The sequence below is a fragment of the Acipenser ruthenus genome, chromosome 6 (assembly GCF_902713425.1).
Source record: "Acipenser ruthenus chromosome 6, fAciRut3.2 maternal haplotype, whole genome shotgun sequence".
Taxonomy (NCBI): domain Eukaryota; kingdom Metazoa; phylum Chordata; class Actinopteri; order Acipenseriformes; family Acipenseridae; genus Acipenser; species Acipenser ruthenus.
Window position 1 is genome coordinate 29,785,671 of NC_081194.1, and position 22,149 is coordinate 29,807,819.

General features: G+C 35.7%; 1 protein-coding gene across 3 annotated transcripts in view; it reads right to left on the reverse strand.

The window, feature by feature from the left end:
• esrrga (estrogen-related receptor gamma a) overlaps positions 1 to 22,149 on the reverse strand; it is a 256,814-nt gene that overhangs the window by 83,340 nt on the left and 151,325 nt on the right. The window lies entirely within an intron of this gene.

Below are 22,149 nucleotides of genomic sequence, written 5' to 3' on the forward strand. Positions count from 1 at the left end.
AGAGAGAGAGAGAGAGAGAGAGAGAGAGAGAGAGAGAGAAGGAGGGTGAGAGAGATAGTACAAAGGGGCCTTAAAGAGGCAGTGTTCCCTTTCTTAAGTTAATGATCATCACCTTCAAGTAACAAACAGGTAAATTACCCTTTGAAACTGACAAATATTACACATTCAATTGAAAGCACCATGAAGTAGAACTGGGGGTTAATCAAGATACAATAACAGTTTTTCAAAGCCTAGGTGATCTCCTTTTACTGCACATAAATTAAACATCTTTATATAAATATGTCTGTCTGTGTGTAGTTATGATTTCGTTAACTGGGTAATACAGGTCAAAAAATAAATAAAATAAATCAAGCAAGCAAAAAACAGAACGACCCCCCCTCCCCTCCCCCCAGCAAAAAACAAAAAAATACAAAACATGTTATCTAAGAAAGTTCCAAAAACAAGATAACAGATACAATCAAGGCCTCCATTAGCATTCCAAAAAATGCTTTCCCCTAAACCTAATGCAAATAAAGATATCCTGTTTAAAATATGCCATTTTAATTACATTTTAAAGAATACACTACCTTTTATAAAAAAAATCTAACCTAACCTTAAAGAGTTGGCTGGCTTGAGTAAACCTGAATTTACCCCTTACTGTGTTGCAAGAGTTATATCTAATTTAGATTCGGCTGAAAGTCAAATTGAGAAGCATATTGGAACAAGATACAGCAGCTGCAGACTGGGGTGTGTTAGCACAGCATTCACAGCAGGAAAGTGAATAATAAAACAATATTTATCATGATTAATATTGGCTTTGAGTGATAATGAGCATTATTAATTAAGCTGCTTTAAAAAAAGAAATCATTTTTTTGCATGGGAGGGCGGATAAAAATTCTTACAGTTGTAAAATAACCTAAAGATAATCCTTATTCACAATAAAACACTCAAGTTTGTCCAGTTATAAGCCTTTTGACATACTGTACAGAACTGTTTAGATATCCAACATACTGTCCAGCTATACAGAACAAAACTAAGAGCAATGCTGCTTCACTAATATTAGACCATTAAAACACAATCAAAATATAGCTTTGTATTATTTTTTTTCCCTGACAGAGATTCCGCTAGTGTTAGATTACCAACAGATGCTGCTGAATTTCAGAATCAGTGGGGAATATCTTCCTCCTTGCTCGGAGGACTTCTATTCCCCACTGATCTGAAAATGCAGGAGCTAACCGACCTGCTGACTGTTGTACCCAACTACAGGATTGTGTCCTTGCGTGAATCCGTTCAGCAGTTATTTTGTTTTACATGTTTTCAATTTCCAATTTTAAAGTAAACTGCTGCAAATTGATGAATAGCAAATGAATAACATTTACTTTACAAATTAGCTTTACACCACTTCACCCTTTTCAACATGTTCCGATTCACATCAGACAAAAGCATGTCTTTGTCAGAGGAATAACAGTTAAGGCTTTACTTTTTCTCTTTAAATGAATCTGGCAACATTTTAATTTGTAAATGCCACAATATTATTTTTCTTAAGGAAACAGAATTGCATTGAAAACAAAACAAAACGAATCTTAAACACTAGTTTCATGTACCTTACATGAAACAATGCATTCATGCTTTTTTTCCTAATGCACTTTTGCTTCCCAAATATTCTACTTGCTCTTCAATTTTCCAAATTGAAGATGGTAGGTCCATATTTATTTTGTCATTTAAATGCATTTAAACTAAAGTTCAATTAAGTCTAGTTTAATTAATTGTGAAGTAATAAAATGGTGCCTTGATGTTATGTTTTTATACTATTGCACTGCCTATTAAACATAAATAATGATTAATAACACCAACAAAATGCATATGTAATATCTGTACCTCTACTGCTTATAAAACAGCAGATTACTATACAAGTCTGTAAGTCTAATGCACATATCTCAAATTGAACAACATTTTTCATAGATTAAGTTTAAATGCTCTCTTAATTCTTGAATTATTCAATACATTTAGTAGAAAATATCATATAGCATTTTGTGCTTGTTAGTATATGAAATGAATACTCAAATCTACTTTTAAAGACCAGTATGTATTTCTATATATTTTTTAGGCACAGCTGTCAGTAAAGACATGTTGTTATACTGCACAGATTAAATGTGATTTTGCACAGTTCACATCAGAGGCATTGCTTCTTATTTACAATTCTGACTTTCCCTAAATGAACTGAATATGTCAGAAAAATAAATAAAACATGAACATGCAGTTTGTTTTTATAACCAAGATAATTCCCCAACATATATTGTATATCCATACAGTAAATGTACATCATATGCATATTACTATTTCACAAGCATAAACATATATATATATATATATATATATATATATATATATATATATATATATATATATATATATATATTAACCATTCTGAGTTAGCATGAAAGCTTGATTGCCCTTTGTTTTCTAAATACTAGTTTCAAGGTCTACTTTTTTTTTCTTAATATTGCACCAGCACATTGCAACTTCATATATTTCTTTAGGGTCAACATGTCTTTCTTTAATACAGAGTTTGAGGACACGGCAGCATGAAGCAGTGATGGAATAGAACGGCCATCATCGCTAGGCCTGTCACTGACACCCGGGTAGAATCACTGTCTTTACACTCTCAAAAGCACCCGGTTACTAACAACACCAACATCTAAACGGTTACCAGTATTTTCATTATCCCACTCATCTCATACCTACATAAAAAAACAAACACACACAATATGTAATATTGTCTTCCAAATCATTAAAAGTTAGAAAAATGAATTTCCTTGCTGTGTAATTTCATTATAGAGACAACAAATTAATATATAAACATAACTTAGGGAGCAATTGTTCCTTGACAAATGTGTTTATTTTTCAGCATCACGATATTGTTATTTGGTTTGAATTTATTTTTATAATGAAATGCTAGAGTAATTATCAGTGTATATGCCAGATTTCTCATTCTTAAAGATGATGCCACTTTAAATTTAACCCTTTTAAGACCACAGTCTTTCGGAGTCAATGATGTTCTCTCTGAATTGCCTTGAATACAATAATGCCTCAACTAGTTGGAAGCGACATATTGCAATAGGTTGCTTTTTATACCACATTACTAAACATGGCAGGTAAACTGTGGTCCTTATTCACCCATGTCTTGAATCTTTGTTTTTAAATGTGCATGAAAATGGAGATTTAAACCAATGTTCATTTTTTAAACGGTGGGAGAAAAACACTGGTGAATTGCCAACGCCTTAGGGACCACACAATATTGTGGATACAGATTTTTAGAAGAGCAAACTGATTTGTGAGTTCATTTATTATGGACTTCATCAGAAAAGTGTTTACAGTGGGCTTTTTTTCTGATGGTGGCTTAAACCACATACACACAAACAAGTACCCCCACAGATTTTCTTTAAATGTACTGTTATTATCGGTTCTATTTTGTAAACAGGTATAATGCACTTCCTCACAGTCTTCTGGGAAAAAAGTTCCTCTCATATTCAATACTTCATGTCATCAGAAGCAGCGATTTAAATGGAACATTCACAATATGACTAAGAAAAAAAACAAACAACACTTTTTAGTATTCTTAAACATAGCTCCAGTTAGAAAAGCCATACGTGAAAACTCAAGTAAAACTTATTAACTAAAGCCTCTGAAAAGGTAGTATTTAGACTTTTTTCTTGGTCGAATTTGAAAATGCAGGGTCTATTTAGACTGAACAGCAGACTGCTGTCCACTGTCCGGATGTATTGATTCAATTACAGTGGCTTGCTCCTAAACAGAGCCCTCCTTATGTCACATTTCCATATCCATACAGATACATTGCTTGACAGAGTATCAGAGGCAGCGCTTCACAATGCTACTGACTAATAGCACATCTATCCAGCGCTAGCATGCCTCGCACATCTTGAGCTTTTTCTTCTTGCTAAGAAGGCTCCCTTAGAAAAACACAAAGGATTGACAAAGACTCAGGTCAGTTACATTTAATTATGAATATAAAAAGGTACTTTTTATTTTGCTGTGTCTAAGTATTACAGCTAAAATACTGTATTAACATTTTTCATTCTTTCTAATTACTAGATTTATAAAGTTATCAATAAGATTAAACATGCAATAATCCAATATGACTTTTCCCCCCTTACATTAAAAGCCTTTAATCCCATACCTTCATGAATACAGTTTAACTTTTAGTATGCATGGTAAGGAAAAGCCGATTGCTCTAAAATGCCAATATGTGTCAATATATGTAACCCTTTTTTTTTTTTAAATTAGGTTTTGTATGCTTGATTGTACAGTTTTTGTAAAATGCATCTGCTTTTTCATAATTAATTTATTATAAAAAATAAAAAAAGTGATATTTTAAAGTGATTATTGTGTATACAAGTCTGTATGGTAGCTAACACTGGGCCTAACCTGTATTTACAAAAATAAAAATATAATTACAACCTTTATTATGCCTGTGAGTCTTTTGTGTTTTCATGTAGTGTGTTTAAACAGTTACCCACATACGAGAATCCAAGTCATGTTCTTTTGTTTTTGGTTGTTTGAAATGTTAATAAAGAAGAAGATGACCCCCTTGGTATGAGACTGACTGCCCAGGAATTACTAAGGCTTGCTTTGCTTTGCATCAATCACAGCACTCAAAAAGCCGAGCAAGTTCATTTAGGTCACATGTCATCAGTCTGTTTGGTGTTGTAGAAATGACTTGTCCAATCAAGTCTGGGGTTTGTTAAATAGAAATACAGTACATCCAACATATAACTTTTGTTTTGAGTAGTTGTTTATTTTCAAATAACAAGAAGAAAAATATTTGATTTGAAGAATAATGCTGCATGTGGCTTTAAAAAAATAAAACTTTTTCACTATAGTTTGAATGTTAAATTGTCTGTTGTAAAATAATGTTTTAATATAAAGCAAAGACCATTACATTTGAAGTATAAAACCAAAATCCAGCTGTTCATTTTTTACCCCAGGCTATCAAGCTGGCTTTAAACTACATATCTAGATTTTTGCTCCATCCTCTAATTAATATATATATATATATATATATATATATATATATGCAGGAGTAATATTGGTAATATGATATTCTTAGTTGCCAGGCAAAACGGTACTGTACAAGGGCTGCTGCAATACAATGCATTAACCTTTAAATACATACATCAACCATCTCTCCTGTGAAGCTATGAACTTGGTGCTACCATGCACAGATGAACAGATGTTCATCTACCAAGTTTGACTAAAACTACCAGCTCACATTCTCTCATGCCATAGTCTGTATACAGGCATGTGTTTGTACCAACACCACCTGGCCCAAGCTGGCTCTGCTTAGGTATTCTGCATTCATCTGGCTAGAATCAGACTCTCTCAATTCTAACTCAATATTGAGCGATTAGACAAAACCACTGTTTGGCAACAAGCACAGTGGGGAGCGTGCTGTGTATTAGTACACAAGAACACACTGTGTTCTTTCTAACAACACCACAGAGAGCATGCTGCTCTAATCTCTCTGCTGCCGAGATCAAAACTGACTTGTTTGTTGTCAGCTAGTTAATGCCGTAATTTTGTCTTAAGTGATCTGTTAGATTGGAGTTGTCAGACGTTACAAAAAAAACCAAAAGTTGGAATGAAGTGATATGTTTTTTGTGGTGTGTGTGTTGGTGTTTTATACACCTCTCTCTCCAGTTTAAACTGTCCTTCACAACCGATTCTATTTTGAAACCCGATTAAATTGTAATGCAAATAAACATATATCTGATGCTGTCCTCCTTTCTTTCAAGTGTTCAACTAAATTACAGCCCTGGAAACCTTCATGGATTCTCTCTGGGACTTGAAAAGTGTAAATCAATTCAACACACAATTGCTTAAAATTCTTTAAAAAGCCACTTTGCTCTATTTATGAAACACATATTTTTAAAATGCAGATACATAGATATGTATGCGTAATTGTGCAAATACCATTTTGGACAGTTTAATAGTGAAATGTAATTGATAAAAACAATGTAAGCACACTATTCCATAAATAATGATAAATCAATAAATATATATATATTTTTAAAACATGTTAAAGCAGTATATTTTAAACTAAATTAATAAATAACTTTAAATAATAATAGCACTGCAGTTACTACTGAATCTTGCTATATGTTATAGATGGCTTAGCATGAAACAACTAGTATCTGCAATTTCACTATGAACAATAGAGGGTGCTAATGGCTGTAAACTGGAAATTAGGCTGGTTCAAAAACTGTACTCAGAGGTTGTGCTCAGCCTCTGCCTGTCTATATGAACATCTTTTCTCTTAGACCTAAATACATGTTGTGGAATACGGGACCTATCCAATTAACCCTATTTATTTTGGAAGGTTGGGATAGCTGTGTGAACTGTTTACTATGCTTTATTTGTTTTGATTTCTTTTTTAACCAGAAGAAATATGTAGGACTCATTTCTTACAGAGAATCTCACTGAAAGCAAAATAAGCTCATTATTAAACAAAAAAAAAAATGTAAATGTTCTGTTTCTTTTTATTTGACATAATGTTCTAGAGAAATTATATGCTAACTTATTTGCCACCTATATCCCAACTGTCATTCCTCATTTTGATGTTTTCAAGTCAATGCATACAGGCACAGCCGGTATGAGACAGATCAGTCTAGATGTACTGTTTTTAATTTTTTGTTGTGGTATTACAGTATATTATTATATTTTAAACACACACACACACAAACACGTACTTACATACCAATTATGTTTTCTGGAAATTGAAACTAGGAACTACTGTATAATAGCCCAAGAAAAACTACTACTGCCTCAAGATACTACCTCCTTAAAACACATGTGAACAAACCACTATTATAAAAAAAATAACACAAGGTTACAGTAGCTCGAAATGAGCAACTGGCTAAGTAATCTAATGGTGTATCAGCAGGTACAATTGTCACATGAAGGAAAGTGCCAATTTCAAAGCCCCCCTGCCACTCTGGTGTGATAACAGCCTCTGTCTATCTATGGGAGGGCTGGATCCAATGGCAGCTAACCTTTCTTTGATATGAAGACCGCTGTTACCATACGCTACTCCTGCACAGAAAATGCTGCCCTGGTTCAACTGAACAGGTTTTCTCCAAGAGATACTGAGACTCGCAGTATAAAACGGAAAATGAAAGGCCTCCACATGTGTTTATTAGTTTCCTGCTTTGATTTAGTGCAGTGGAGGAGTTCACCGCAAGATTCTTTTTTTTTTTTTTTTTTTTTTTGAGGTGTTGAAGGGTGGCAACACATTTTACAGGAGATTCCTGCATTAAATTATGTGGTCCAAGCTACTTCTGCATTCCTGGGTTTCCTAAAATAATTATTCTTTGAGAAGCTGACCCAGTTTTAACACAGTAAACTAAACCATGCCATTTATTGAATGTTACAACACACAGGGACTATCTGATTCAAAACTGTGAAACTAATTTCCAGGAATGGCATATTTAAATTAACTGAGTAAACATTTAGCTAGCAGTACTGAAATTGTTCAAGTTATAATATAAGCAAATTACAAACACCTGCTATATGTAACATACACTTTTGTGTAATAAAAAAAAGAGCTGTCCCTCACACAACTGATTTATTTGATATACAATTGAATCCCCTGTTATGTATTACTATATAAAAGCTGAATTTCCCAGTGTCACAAGACCACAGCCTTGAAAGACTTTGAATGACTTCTGTTTCACAAGGAAAATAAGTTATTGTCTTACGTCTAGGGAAAGGCTAAGCGATTAGTTATTAGTACAGTACGCTAAACAGATAAGGGTATGTTTAAAAGAGCCACCTGCAGTGGGAATAAGGCTGTCAGTGCTGTAGGTGGGTTACAGTTGGCTGGTAACAGGGAAGATGACACAACCACAGGATATCACAGCTCCTGTTGACACTCAGCATGTAAAATGTTACTAAGACCCCCTTCTCCGTGTGGGCACAAACAGACCAATATAAATAAGTAATCTTTATTTCACTTCTGGTAAGTATTAAATTGTAAGTGGAATCCTAAAAACTATTTGACAGTTTATTTGGTAAACTGTAGCATCTGGGTCCAAAGTGTGTGTGTGTGTGTGTGTGTGCGCAGTGTACATTGATCTACTAAAACTGATGCAAACCTAACCTTATACTACTGCCTTCAATTTTAAATTAAAGTTCAACCCCACGAATACAACACTCAAATCAATCAAATGCAAGGGTATTAAAACATAAAGTTACAGTAACTACACACTTTCATATACCCTTGCTCAGAATCAATTTGGAAAACAAAGCTGTTCATTCAGGTGCACACCTCTATCATCTGAAATGTCTTCAATTAGTCTTTGCTTTGCACAGTATTATTCGACAGCAGGACACATTGGCACAGCCTGCTTACCCAGCATTATCTTCAATGATGTCCACACTGAGACAGGTAATACCATCAGCTACTCACCGATTGTATAGGGCTGCTTTTTAAATGAGAAATTATTTTGTAATCAGGTAATCAGGAAAGTGAGCAAGTGTTAACAATAAAAAAGTAGAAAAAAGCCAAGCACTCACCAAACAATCATGTTTCGTGTTTTATTTACAAAAGAAATGTGTGCTTGAAGATTCAAAACAAGAGCTAAGTACAAAAAAGGAACAACTCCACAAAGCAAATGTGTTACGACCATAAAAAAAACCCTTTACATACAATTTTTACAGCGTGCTCTGTCTTTCAACTATGCGTTAACTATACCCAGTCCTGAGACCCACTGAAACTAAAGTATACATTATCCAATCTTTTATTTACAATACAGTAAGGCTTGCATCTTGACTTATATCACACGAAAAAGATAATATCAATAATCAAGGAATGGGGGTGGGGGGGTGAGCAAATGCCCCCTTTGCTCTCTCCCGTAATCCCGGCTATGCCTGTGGCAAAAACAAAAACAAAAACAAAAGATACAGGATACTTCTGTGTTAGTTAATTGAAGGCCTAGATATGTAATACACATTAGTGCATTAAACAACCTTCCAGACACAGGTATTTGCAAATCACTTTGGTCCGCAAAGATGGAGAACCTTCTAATCCTTATCTAAGGTTGCAATTAAGACTTCACAGCTCCAGATATCTGTATTAAACCTCTGCTCTGCTCTTTTTTTTCTATTGCAGCGGAATCAAATTAGCCTCCAAATACAACGTCTGGCGTCTAATTCAGCTAATAGATAACGCTTTAAATGTCAAGCCCAGACATCAGGCCTGGGACTGTACCGAAATTAAACAGGAAGTTCTTTTAACACCAAATGCTTCCATTCTTTGTCTAAAGTGAGATAAGAAAGATAAGGCAAAGTAAATATTTAAAAAAAAACAAAGGCCTCAGACATAGTTTTGCGTAACACTTTTTATTGTTCATCAAGCATGAGCTTGAAAGATTTATTTACTTTACTTATTATCTTACAAGTTTTAGCTCAGAATATAGTTTTTACCATTCCGTACACATGTATGGTCATAAGGAAAAGGGAGTAACAATGGTCTAAGTACAGTATTTAAATGGTGAGTTTAATAAACAAACTGATTTTAACACTAACAAATATGAACATTCTGAATTGTTTTATTGTGTTTCAAAGTATTCTTCATAGTCAAATGAATATGCTGACTGTAGTTTTCTTTTTTTAAACACACACACACGGACGTACATACCAATTGTGTTTTCTGGAAATTGAAACTAGGAACTACTGTATAATAGCCGAAGAAAAACTACTACTGCCTCATGATACTACCTCCTTAAAACATATGCGAACAAACCACTATTTTTTATTTCTTTTTTTTCTAAGCCACTGCATATAATTGTGTATTCATGTGCACATAATAACCTTTATTAAGATGCCAAATATTTTTTTAAATTAAGAACCCACAGACCCTTAATTTCATTCTAACCTAAACCCAATATTACACGTATTCACCTGTTGAGGTAGGATACTATTAAAACTAGAATTATTTACAACATGAATATGCTTCAACATAATAGTAATCTCTTACTAACTAATACAGATGGTCTCTGCTTTCCAATTCTACTCCAACTCCATTAATGTAATTGGAACTCATATTCTATAGAGTTGCATTCTTCAGAATGAAATTACATCTTAAGCTTCAACACATCAGAACCTGGAGGTGCATTTAAAAATCAAAGCAACAATGCATCACAAATCAGGAAAAAGCTACATAAAAACCTATACAAAAGCATACAGTATCTAGTAATTTTTAAAGAAACAAGTATACAGTTCAACGGTAATTTGTCTTGCATCCAAACATGGCAGGATGAAACAAAAGTATAAGACTGATGCTGATCTCTTAATCTGCCAAGACTCAACCTCCCTGTCACTCCGGTACACTTAGCAGTAGGCCAAAACAAGCAATGAAAGATACAGCAGATGGGTACAAATTAGGACTTTCCCTTTGGAAATCCTGCCTAATGTTAGTTTCCACTAAAACTGGCCTTGAAACCTGGGATGAGCCTGTTAATCCCAGCATAATGCCATTTCAAATTTAATTACATGTTAGTCATTTGGGGGAGGGAGCTCAATATTTAAAGACTAATAGCATAAATATATTTTTACATTGGGTTTGTAGCTGCCCACATAGTAAATATCCGCAGTGTACAAATATTTAATGTTACATTTACATATTGTGGTGTCCATTTTTAAAAATAGTTCCTTAATATTTCAAATCATTGGCTGGGTTTCCATTATTATTATTATTATTGATTTCTTAGCAGACGCCCTTATCCAGGGCGACTTACAATTGTTACAAGATATCACATTATTTTTACATACAATTACCCATTTATACAGTTGAGTTTTTACTGGAGCAATCTAGGTAAAGTACCTTGCTCAAGGGTACAGCAGCAGCGTCCCCACCAGGGATTGAACCCACGACCCTCCGGTCAAGAGTCCAGAGCACTAACCACTACTCCACAATGCTGTCCACAATGTTTCCATGCAGCTTGTCACTCTCTTCACAGTCGTTATTTATGTGACGTAGCACGCACATACCACGTTCTATAGTAAGTGCGCGTCTAAAACATTGTACGACTTTAAGGGAAAGGGAAATCGTCTTCTCACGCTAAAATGCCATACAATTGACCAAAAACTTTTTTTGCAAGGAAACATGTTCGGATGTCGTACATTATGTTTACGAGACTTCAGCAGTCCTGTTTGTGGCAAAACCTTGCGCAACTTTCTACTATAACTGAAGGCTGTGTCGAGCAATCCTTTATTGGCAAGCTTCTTTGCCCAAATAGGGAAAAAAAGCATAGAGTACGAGGCATTTAATGACCTCTTCATTCAGTGTTTTTCTTTTTTTTTCACATTGGAGACTCAGACACAAACATTTAAATATACTCTCTTGTATTTTAATATTAATTAGGTTATTTGCATTTGGAACAACAATTTCTCTGGCTAAAAAAAACCTATAGTCGGTACCGCTTTATCGGGACACCTCGGGAGAAGGAAAAATATCCCGAATAAGAGGCTGTCCCAATTGAAAGAGAAGCAGTTGAGTCGACCTTAGTCACACTTTTTTGTTTCTTAATGACAAGAAAAAGAATGAAATCACATCACATTGTGATTACATGTTAAATACATAATTTAAAATACGAGTCAATGTTTGTTTTTTTTATTCCTAAACAAAATTATATTGCTGTTTTTTATTTCTACATGAAATGAAAACAAATGAAACCACATCTTATCACAGGGTGAGGCATCTGCGATGTTGACATGCCAACTTTCTTTGCAACAGCAGCCTGAGAACCACAGGAGACTCCTCCTTCTTCAAGAGTTCTTCAACATGGTTTACGCAATTTACGCAAGTCAGAGCATAATCACTGCACTGTGCTACGTGACCTGTCTTGCTCTGAAAAGCGATCTCCATTCATCACTTGAAAATACTGTATCCCAATTAAACGACATAAATAGCATTGTGAAGAACCGTCTCCCAGAGTTGAATCCTATTTAAGCAGAAATCCTGATTATCAGTAGCCCTTAGAAAAGTAAAAATGGTGAACCTCTCAGTCTGAGTCCCTGCAGCTGAATCCATGTTGGATAAATGTGAACAAACTGGACAATGAAGTGTGTATAAAGTAAAGTGCACAGAAGGCTGTTGAAGATGGCACAAAGGATTTAAATATGATGATGGTGGGACATGGTGGCTTTCAAATGTCAGTAAACAATAGGCACTTCATTTTTCTTAACATGTGTGCAAGCCTTTTAGTAATAAGGTCCGTTTATGCTTTGAAAAATGAAAGAAAAAAACAGGATCCCAATTGCCCCAAAGTAGACCTCAAAAACAGAGGGTGCAGGATAATAACTAATATATCATAGCTATCTTATGTTTTGTGTTGTTCCCTCCCCAGTCTCTTTTGTCAAAGCTCCCTGTATAAAACAAAGTGGTAATTGTCCTTTCTAAAATACAGGGGAAAAAATCAATTCGGCTCAGGTTTTTCCCACATCTTCATATCACTTCTTCAGTGGAGGGGATGAAGGTAGAATTTCAATGAAGCTGGAGCAGTCTCCGGGAGCCCGATGCAAGCATGCTCCTCCTGGTCACGGCGCGTAATTGTAAAGGGGCCTGCCTCTTCTATCCGATGACACGGCTTACCAAAATAGACATGCAAGTTATTTGCTAGAGGAAAAAAAGTGTTCAAATGACTGTCATTGTTATGTCGGGCCCAAGGAGTGCCTTTGGCAGACGCTCCTATTAATTTGCAAAAAAGAAAGTTTCTTTTGAGTCGACTCTAAATTATTGGAAGATGCAGCTTTTTTGTGAGTGTGATCTGGGATGTTATATAATGATATGTTAATATCGCCTCCTCTCCCCCTCTCGCCTCCACAGAGGATGAACTATTTACACTCTTTTAAAACAATTACCGCCTCCCCTCACTTCCTTTTCAGTTTATTTTTTCTCCCTGTTGAAATATTATTTTTAATGTGGTGTGCATTAGTAGTACTCACTAGAATTTCTGACACCCACACACAAACTTGTTGAAATGTAACAAATTCCTCAACACCATTACTTTGTGTACCTTAGGCACAGACCTATAAAGCTGACAGATCTCTTTTGTACAAAATTCTTTAAAAAGCTTGTATTTGTAAAGACAGAACTCTTCACATTATAAAGATACAGTATTTTATATTTAGTATAAGTGCAATTGTTCTAGTTTTGTTGATCAATATTCAGTACATTCATTTTCAGAATAGCTCAAACTAATAAAGTAATGTGACACTGTCAGTGCTACACTGAGAAGGGCAGGTGATGGGAACGACTTCGGTCCACCAAGGAGATACCTCTATAAAGAAGCAAGTAGGAGCTAAAATAAACTGGATACACATTTTCACTGAAATCGGCAGAAGCTGTACGTAATTAGGATATGTTATAGAAAGTAAAAAGGGGTGACTGCTGCCTTACCCTTAGAATATCAGGAAGCATTTATAAGTAAGCTCAGGCAGTTCAGAGATAGATTCATACACATTGTTTACAGCTTACCTCTGAAATTCAATTTGTCGGCTTCTTCCAAAAGTATAATTTTGTGATAGTGTCAAATTAAACAACCTTTATTCTTTTATAGAAGTATTTGAGAGATAAATCGTTGAGCCTGTTTTTCAGCTGTTAAAACAGAAACCAGCCTTACCTTGCTCAATTATACACCTTGCCCAGTAGCAGGTTTTATTATACATTTAAACAATGTACTGAAACAAACTATACCTTTTTTTTTTTTTTTTTTTTTTAAAGAATTACATCAGCTGTAGTAACCCATGTAAACAAGGATTCAAGCCTGGTTCATATGCCTTTTTTAAAAAATCTACAATATCCAGCTATATTAGAAAGTATTTTGTTTTAAGTAACATTTGAGGTAAGAATTTCTACATGATATGAAATCATTATTTCACTCATGTAATGTTGTTATTCCCATCTCCCCCATTCATATACAATTACATAGTAGATGTGCTTTGTCCTCACAAATTAACATAATGTACTTGCTTTTACATATGTGTATCTGGGGAAACAAGTACATTGTTATGTTTAAACTTCTTATTGGTTTGCTTCATTACTTAAACAGGGAGTGAAATCCCCAAAATAAAGACAAAAATAATGTAATGCCTTTATTTTTTTCTTCAGTGGTTCTACACATAAATATACTTTTAGGGCTACAGTAAATGTCTGCTCTGTTTATCAAAGCTGGATACCAATGTACATTAGGTCCTCAAAAATTATCTAAATGATCTAAAAAAAACTTTAATTATTGATGATATACAATAAAAGAGTGTTTTTATTTTAACAACCTGCACTTTGTATGTTTGGGAGAATGACACTGCTAAATAACCACTAATGTGTGAAACCAATAGAGTGCCAGATGTCGAACTACATTGACAGTGAATTCCACTGAAGTGTTCCCCTAATAACTAAAATTCAGTGAGGCTAAGGGATACATGTTAAAATAGGAACACACTATATTGTATCACTGTCACGGATGGCTGGTGGGTGACGTCAGACCAGCATGGTTGACACAGGCTCAGTACTGCCGGTTGAGATGCAAATGCGCTCTTATATATTAAACAAAATAGCAAACACAAAAAACACACAAAACAAAACGGTACAGAGGCCAGAATAAACACAACGAAAAGTAAAACAAGTAACATGCTGGTCTAAATCCAGCACGAGTAGCAATTGTTTTAGTTATTTCTCTTACTTTCTCTCCATCTCTTTCTCCTCTAATCAACCAAAAACCAACCCTGGTCAGCAAAAACTGCTGGTTTATATCGTGGTCGAGGGATTAACTGGTTATCAATTACAGCATTTATCCCTCAACCACATTCCGCACAGGTTTTCTAATGTGCGTGGTTATCAGCCAATTTGTGAATAAATTATTAGCTGCCTACCATGCATTCTCATGGGATGTACAGTATTTTGACAGAGACAAGTAGCAAATATCTACATTTAACTATAATAATGGCAACTACATTTAACAACAACAACAATAATAATAATAATAATAATAATAATAATAATAATAATAATACACATAAACACAGGGGCAGGGTGTACCCCATCACAATCACCATGATTATTTTGTCTTACCAAGTTGACCTACCTTCTCTTACAGTACATTTATTATTATTATTATTATTATTATTATTATTATTATTATTATTATTATTATTATTAATAATAATAATAATAATAATAATAATTTCTTAGCAGACACCCTTATCCAGGGTGACTTACAATTGTTACAAGATACCACATTATACAGATATCACATTATTTTTTACATACATATATTACCCATTTATACAGTTGGGTTTTTACTGGAGCAATCTAGGTAAAGTACCTTGCTCAAGGGTACAGCAGCAGCGTCCCCCACCTGGGATTGAACCCACGACCCTCTGCTCAAGAGTCCAGAGCCCTAACCACAACTCCACACTGCTGCCCTGTACATAAACCATACCTGAGCCAACTGCAGCCATGTGTGACACCCGCAAACTAAGTGATGCCTTCACTGAAAAATACTTTAGATCAAACTTTAGTCTAACTTTACCTGTGATTTTTGTTTTAAATTAAATTTAAAGTTATAGATGCATGAACTGTGGCAGGGCAGAAGCCCACCTTGTAAAGTGTGTTGTGTGATTTGTAAATAGTGTTATTTGGGAATGTAAGTTTGGAGTGTTTCCTGAGGCCCCATCTGTGTCGCCACAAGAACAAAAACGGACAGTATGGGACTTGTGGGGAAAGGTTTGAGGTTTAAAGGGGGGGGGGGCTATTCAAGGGGGGAAGTGGCTGTTGGCAGCCATGTGTGCGTTGCCCAAGGGGGGAGGTATGTGGCAGGGCAGAAGCCCACCTTGTAGAGAGTGTGTTGTGTGATTTGTAAATAGTGTTATTTGGGAATGTAAGTTTGGCATGTATGGGGTTAAATCCATCCCTGCCATGTGTGGAATGTGGCCACTCCATAATTAGGTCATTAAGTGCAAATTGGGGAATGGTCACATGTATATAAAGTGAGCTAAATCCTTTGTTTGGTGTAGGAGTTTGAGAGGTGTGTGGAGAATTTGGAAACTTTAGCGAATGCCAATGCCCAGCCTACAGGTACCCTGTTTTTTTTTTTTAACCTTTCATTTTGGCCCCTGTGCCATGTTTATTTGTTCCTGTTTGCTTTGTGTTAGTTAATAAATGTGCACAACAGCACTTTAACTGCAGATTCCTGACGCTGAGTCTTCCTGACACTATCCTGCTACAGAACATAATGTAAATACAGTGGTGATATAAACATAAGTATAATTTATTTTTAAAAAGTTACTCAACAGTTATACAAATTAAAATACATCACAAAGAGCCAGAAAATATAACTGCATTCAAACTGTATATTTGCAACCAGTATGGTGCCAACTAAACCAACCAGCAAACAGAACACTGCTGGCAACAGATACATCTCTGCCGAGCTAGCAGACAGCTTGTCAGACTATTTTTGTGATCTAAACCTCAACCTTCTGGACAACAGGCCACCTTTCACAACCAACACTTCAAAGCTCCAATTATGTATTTCCACTTGAAACTAGTATTTTTTTTTTTTCCTTGAGCAAGAGAAATATTCTCTCACCTAAATTACAACTGTGGAATAATTACACGAGCAACCCTCCTACGGGTTATTCATAGACTTGCCTGTTGTAAAAGAGCTTTCTTTATATAAATAGGTTACTTCAGAGTGTGACTTTAATTATGTTGATTTCAAACAGAACATGAATACAGTATTCCAGGGGGATTAAGTGTCTGCAGCTCATTGTTAACAGAGTACAAATGCATGCCAGTGCAGAGCGACTGCCAGAGCTCAGCACTCAATTTATTCAGATACAGCACTACACTGGGTGAATCATTCCACTAATAATAAAGATTGCAAGCAGAAAAAAAATAAAATAATTCTACATATAAGAGAAAGGTGGTGTTGTAAGGATCTCAAGGACACTTTATCTATTCATTACACAACACACTATACATTGTATATTGTTTTTTTCAATATATCCAACTGCTCCCAATTAGACAGGGGACGTATACTGGAGGTTGGCAGGTCACAAAATCCTGAAAAGATGTTTTGTTCCATTGCCAGTATGCTGTCCTGGCTCTGACAATGCATCAGTGGGTACAATTTCTCATTACTCTGGCAAAAGATCAGTCAACATTTATCCACCTGTATCTTTACACAGCCAAGAGATTTGTGCTAATTATACCCGAAGAGATCATCCAGTGAGAAACTAAAAGCTATCCTATGGAGAACAGTCGTAAATGTTTACACGTCCTCGACTGTTACACAGGGTACCTATAATTCAAGGGTTCTTGGACGACTTGTTCTTAATCAAACGATTCATGTGAAATGAGAACCCGTGAAGAAAAAAAATAAACCATTGGAATGTTTTTGCACTATAAGTATATTTAACAAACCATAAGCATACCACTGCCTTACCTGCAATGGCAACACAATGGAAATTGGAAGAAATGTTTCTCAGTGGTCATGACACATAGAGTAGCACACTGGGACTGATATTGTACCTTGGTACTGTAATAGCTGGCCATCATAGATTAGTTCAAACCATTGTGATACCACTGGTAGGCCAAACTGTTATAACATTCTCCCAATCCGTCATACTAGCTGCCTTTGTACTACCATTGGCCAACAATGTCCATATTAGTGCCAATAAAACCATTTCAGTAGCTTTTTTCATTAAACTTTTTTTTTTTTATGCATAAAATAAATTATTAATAATAATAATAATAATAATAATAATAATAATAATAATAAATATAGCTGCAAGCGGCAATGACCGGGGACAAAGTGCCAGACCATATGACCTATGACCGTTTTCCCCCTGTGGCATAGTAGCCCACTGGCCTCTACTCGTCTTTGTACTATATTGTACCATAGATTAATAGTACAATATATGCTGAAATTTTTGATTTGCTCGTGGCCTCCATGTTTTTTGCCGCAGCAACTTTACTTTTAACAAACTTCATAGGTCAAAGGTAAATTTTAAGATAATTTTTGAATAGAGCATATATGGGTTCTTATATGGGTTCCATAGTAACCATGACCCTGTCTACACTCTGTAAGGAGTTATAAGCTAGTTTTACACTTGACCTTAACCCTTTGTGGTCCATTTATTCAGCATGTCTCAGGCGCGTCAGGTCCAATTTATTTTCACACGCACAGTTTATTTTAGACGCACTGTTTAAATTTTTTTTTCGCAGTAAAACAGGTTTAAAAGGCACTGCATATCAACAGGACACTCAGTACTGCATTTCCAGCCCCGGCCCACCCCCTGTTCGCTGTATTTTTCACATACCTCTTCATAGTCGTGCATACCGATAAATCATCTCCTGATCACTCGTTTTATCACCAAACTCCTCAATAATGCGATCCAAGTCATTATCCAAGTGGAAAGTATATTTTCGAGGCTGTTTAGAACTGGTCTGATTGCTGAAACTGTGACATGAGACTGTCCGGAAAGAGAGTCTGTAAAGTTGTGAACTGGCCCCAAAACCTTGGCAGTATCTTCCAAGACATCTTATGTGTCTTTATTTGACATTAATTCCCATGATGTCCGATGCATTGTCAGGACTGCATAAATTGGATCCTGCTGCGCTAAAAAGCGTGACACCATGTCATAGGTTGAGACCCAGCAAGTTCTCCAACTAACCAATGCTATGTAACACCTTGCTCCTTTTGCTTCTTGAGAAGCTCCCTCTTCTTTTTCCAACTCTTGCTGGATGAGGAGACCAGGTTTCGACAGCATCTTCCACCTCCCTGATTTTAAGGACTTTGTTCACAGCAAGATTTAAATTATGACCAAAGCAGCTCTTGAAGTCTTCAAAATGGTGTCGAAGGCTTTGACATAATTTGATCCGTTATCGGTAGTGACAACTGCAAGTTTGTTTTTGTCAAGTGACCACTCTTGCAAGAGATCTTCAAAAGCTTCACATATGTTTTTTACAGTGTGGTTTTCAGGAATAGGCAAGGTTTCAAAACAATCACAGCGAAGACACCAATCTTCATTATTATTATTATTTATTTCTTAGCAGACGCCCTTATCCAGGGCGACTTACAATTGTTACAAGATATTTTTACTGGAGCAATCTAGGTAAAGTACCTTGCTCAAGGGTACAGCAGCAGTGTCTCCCACCTGGGACTGAACCCACAACCCTTCGGTCAAGAGTCCAGAGCCCTAACCACTACTCCACACTGCTTCATCAATAGTATGAACAGTTAAGCTCATGTAAGGTTCTCCACCACCACCCTGACTTGTCCAGAGATCTGAAGTTGCAGCATAGTAAGCACTGTGAGACAACCCTTCTTTTACTTCCTTTCTCAATGACTCATAAATGTGAGGAAGTTCTGTCTCAATAAAGTGGGTACGACCTGGAAGGAGTATCGGGGATTTAGCTTTTTCAAAAGATTTCTGTAACCTGGCTTCTCCACGGTATAAATGGAAATCATGTCCTGTGCAATAAACTCAGCCACAGCTTTGTTGATCTCCTTAGCCTGCTTGGAATTAAATTCATATTTCTGACCACTTCCTAAACTTTCAAAAATGGTAAGCTGGCTGCTGCACTGCTGCTGAACATTCTGCAATCCCAAATCTGCATCTGGATCAGCTCTGTCTGCCTAAGAATAAAATACATTATTTCTCAATTAACTATATATTGTAAAATAATCGCACCTCTCCGCGGTTCGTTGCCCCTTTAAAACACTGACCCAACACATACGAATGGATTTTTATAAGCGCGGATGCGCTATTTTTTTTAATAGACCACACAAAAACAAAAATAAACAAAACAAACACCTAGCTCTCTTTGAGCACTAACTAAACAAAAACAGGAACCTAAACTAAACGACAGGACAGCTAAGCTGTTTACCTGTATCAAAATAAATAAAAGAACACACCAAAAGGCTTCACAATACCTTTTTCTTTGTTTTACGGCTGTACACACACACCAGCACAGTCGGGCTTCTACACACTTCAGCAGCCCTGAGCAGATTTTTCATTATCATGGTTACCGAATGTTTCAATTTTTATCAAAACCTACAGTATTTAAAAAATGACATGATAAGTAGTCAATATCAATATCGTTTATTCGGCAATCGCGGCAACCCTAAAGAAGACATCAGTGGAGGATTTACAATGCTAAACTAAAAGAAGCCATGCTCTGTCACTGGAAACCAAAGCGTCAACAGCAATCAGATTCTATGCCATTGCAAATGGATAGTGGGCGATTACCTTTGTTTTCAAGGGTGATTGAGCAGGTGTCTGAAGCTCTTGTGAAAAGAGAAAATAAATATTTTACACACCCCAAACAACAACTACAAGAAGTCAAACAGTACTTTAAGATAAGTGAATTCCCTAGGGTGATCGCAGCAACAGATTGCATCCATGCACTCACCTCCTCACCATCAAAGGATAAGCCCGCTAATAGAAATTGCAAATGTTTTCATTGCATTTATGTCCAGCTTGTGTGCGTTGTGTGACTTTACATTATGTTTGTTAGAAAGAGTTCACAACGATAAACCTGGGTTTTGGCAACATACTTTAAATGATGTCAATCATGCAACCCTCTCTTCCTTCATAAAGAAAACAGCTTTCAGAAGGCTTGCAGTGTGCAAGTACATTGCTACTGACCATTCATCAATTTTGTGGAAGTATGTAATACACTAGGAATGTCAATGCGTCATTTGCTTAGCAACGGGCTTAAGGTGTCGCCATTTAGTTTTTATGGTGTTCCGGTTTTATTAGTGATGAACCGAAAAAAAGTTACTGTAAATATAAAACTGCTGTACAGTTATGCTTCTACTAATGTATATTAAAGTTTTTCTTGTGTATAACGACTGCCTAATTATTGTTATTATTAAAAAATGTAAACAACTTCTTGTATGCCGAGATGAATTACTACAGTATGCTATAGTCATACAATGGGGTGGGCAGAATAAAAAAGATGAATTGTAGTGTGATAGATACGCGGGCAGTAATGGGCGTAAAATTAAATCTGATACTTCTCACAATTCTCAGATTAAAAATGCATTTAGAGTTCTACATTACCTGAATCCTAATGTGGACATGCTCACTTCAACACAGTAAGTTAACATTTGTATATGTATAAGTACATTCAATGTATTATTGAAAATGGATGTGTTTGAGTATTGTTTATTTTTAATAACCGAAAATAACCAATTTTGCCAAATAATAATAAAAACTGATACCCCCCCGAAATGAACAAAAAATAAAACCCGAAAAATTCAAGCCCTAGTTAAAACTCTTGCTGCAGCATTTTGAACAAGCTGAAGTAGGGCCTACCTCAAGGATGTTAACAATAATAACAATAATACAGCACACCTTGTTGGGGTTCAAGCCTTTTGTTCGTTATATCTGGGGGTTTCGTTATAGCGAAAGGACAATCAAAATTAACCATAAACTCTTGGAGTAAGTTAATAAAATGAGATTGTGAATAAAAGTAGAATTACATGTATCTGTTCATCTCATGTATGCAGTATTCTGCCTTTGCTTTATCCTATTTGTTAAAGAATTAAAACGCAGTACAAAAAGCAAAAATCCAGAATTGAAGCTGAATGTGTATTCAAAATCAATATGACATGAATTGTTTCAAAGTGCACCAAATCTTAACCCAACATGCAAGAATCCCAAACTGATCTTTTATTCCAAATCAACCCGACATGATAAGTTTGACATTAAAAGTTAATCAGATCCTCAAGTTTCTTTTCTTTCATTAATCAATTTTGCTTTGCCGCATGGTTGCTGAACAAGACAAAAAACTGTGGTTTTTGACAACTTATATTCACGACTGAGATATGCCTCAACGACTCTCTAATATTCTATGTAACGGCCACAAAAAAGCAAGACACATTATTGTCACTACCCTTCTGTAAATTACCTCTGCACATATTATATTACAAAACATCCCGTGGACATACACACTCTATCAAAGTACAACAACAAAGTTAATTTATGAGCCTAGGAGGGGCCATCTGCCCAATTTAATCATGCTGATAGGGTGTAGCTAGGCCAGGCAGGGTGGAAATAGACCACATGATAAACTGCTAATAT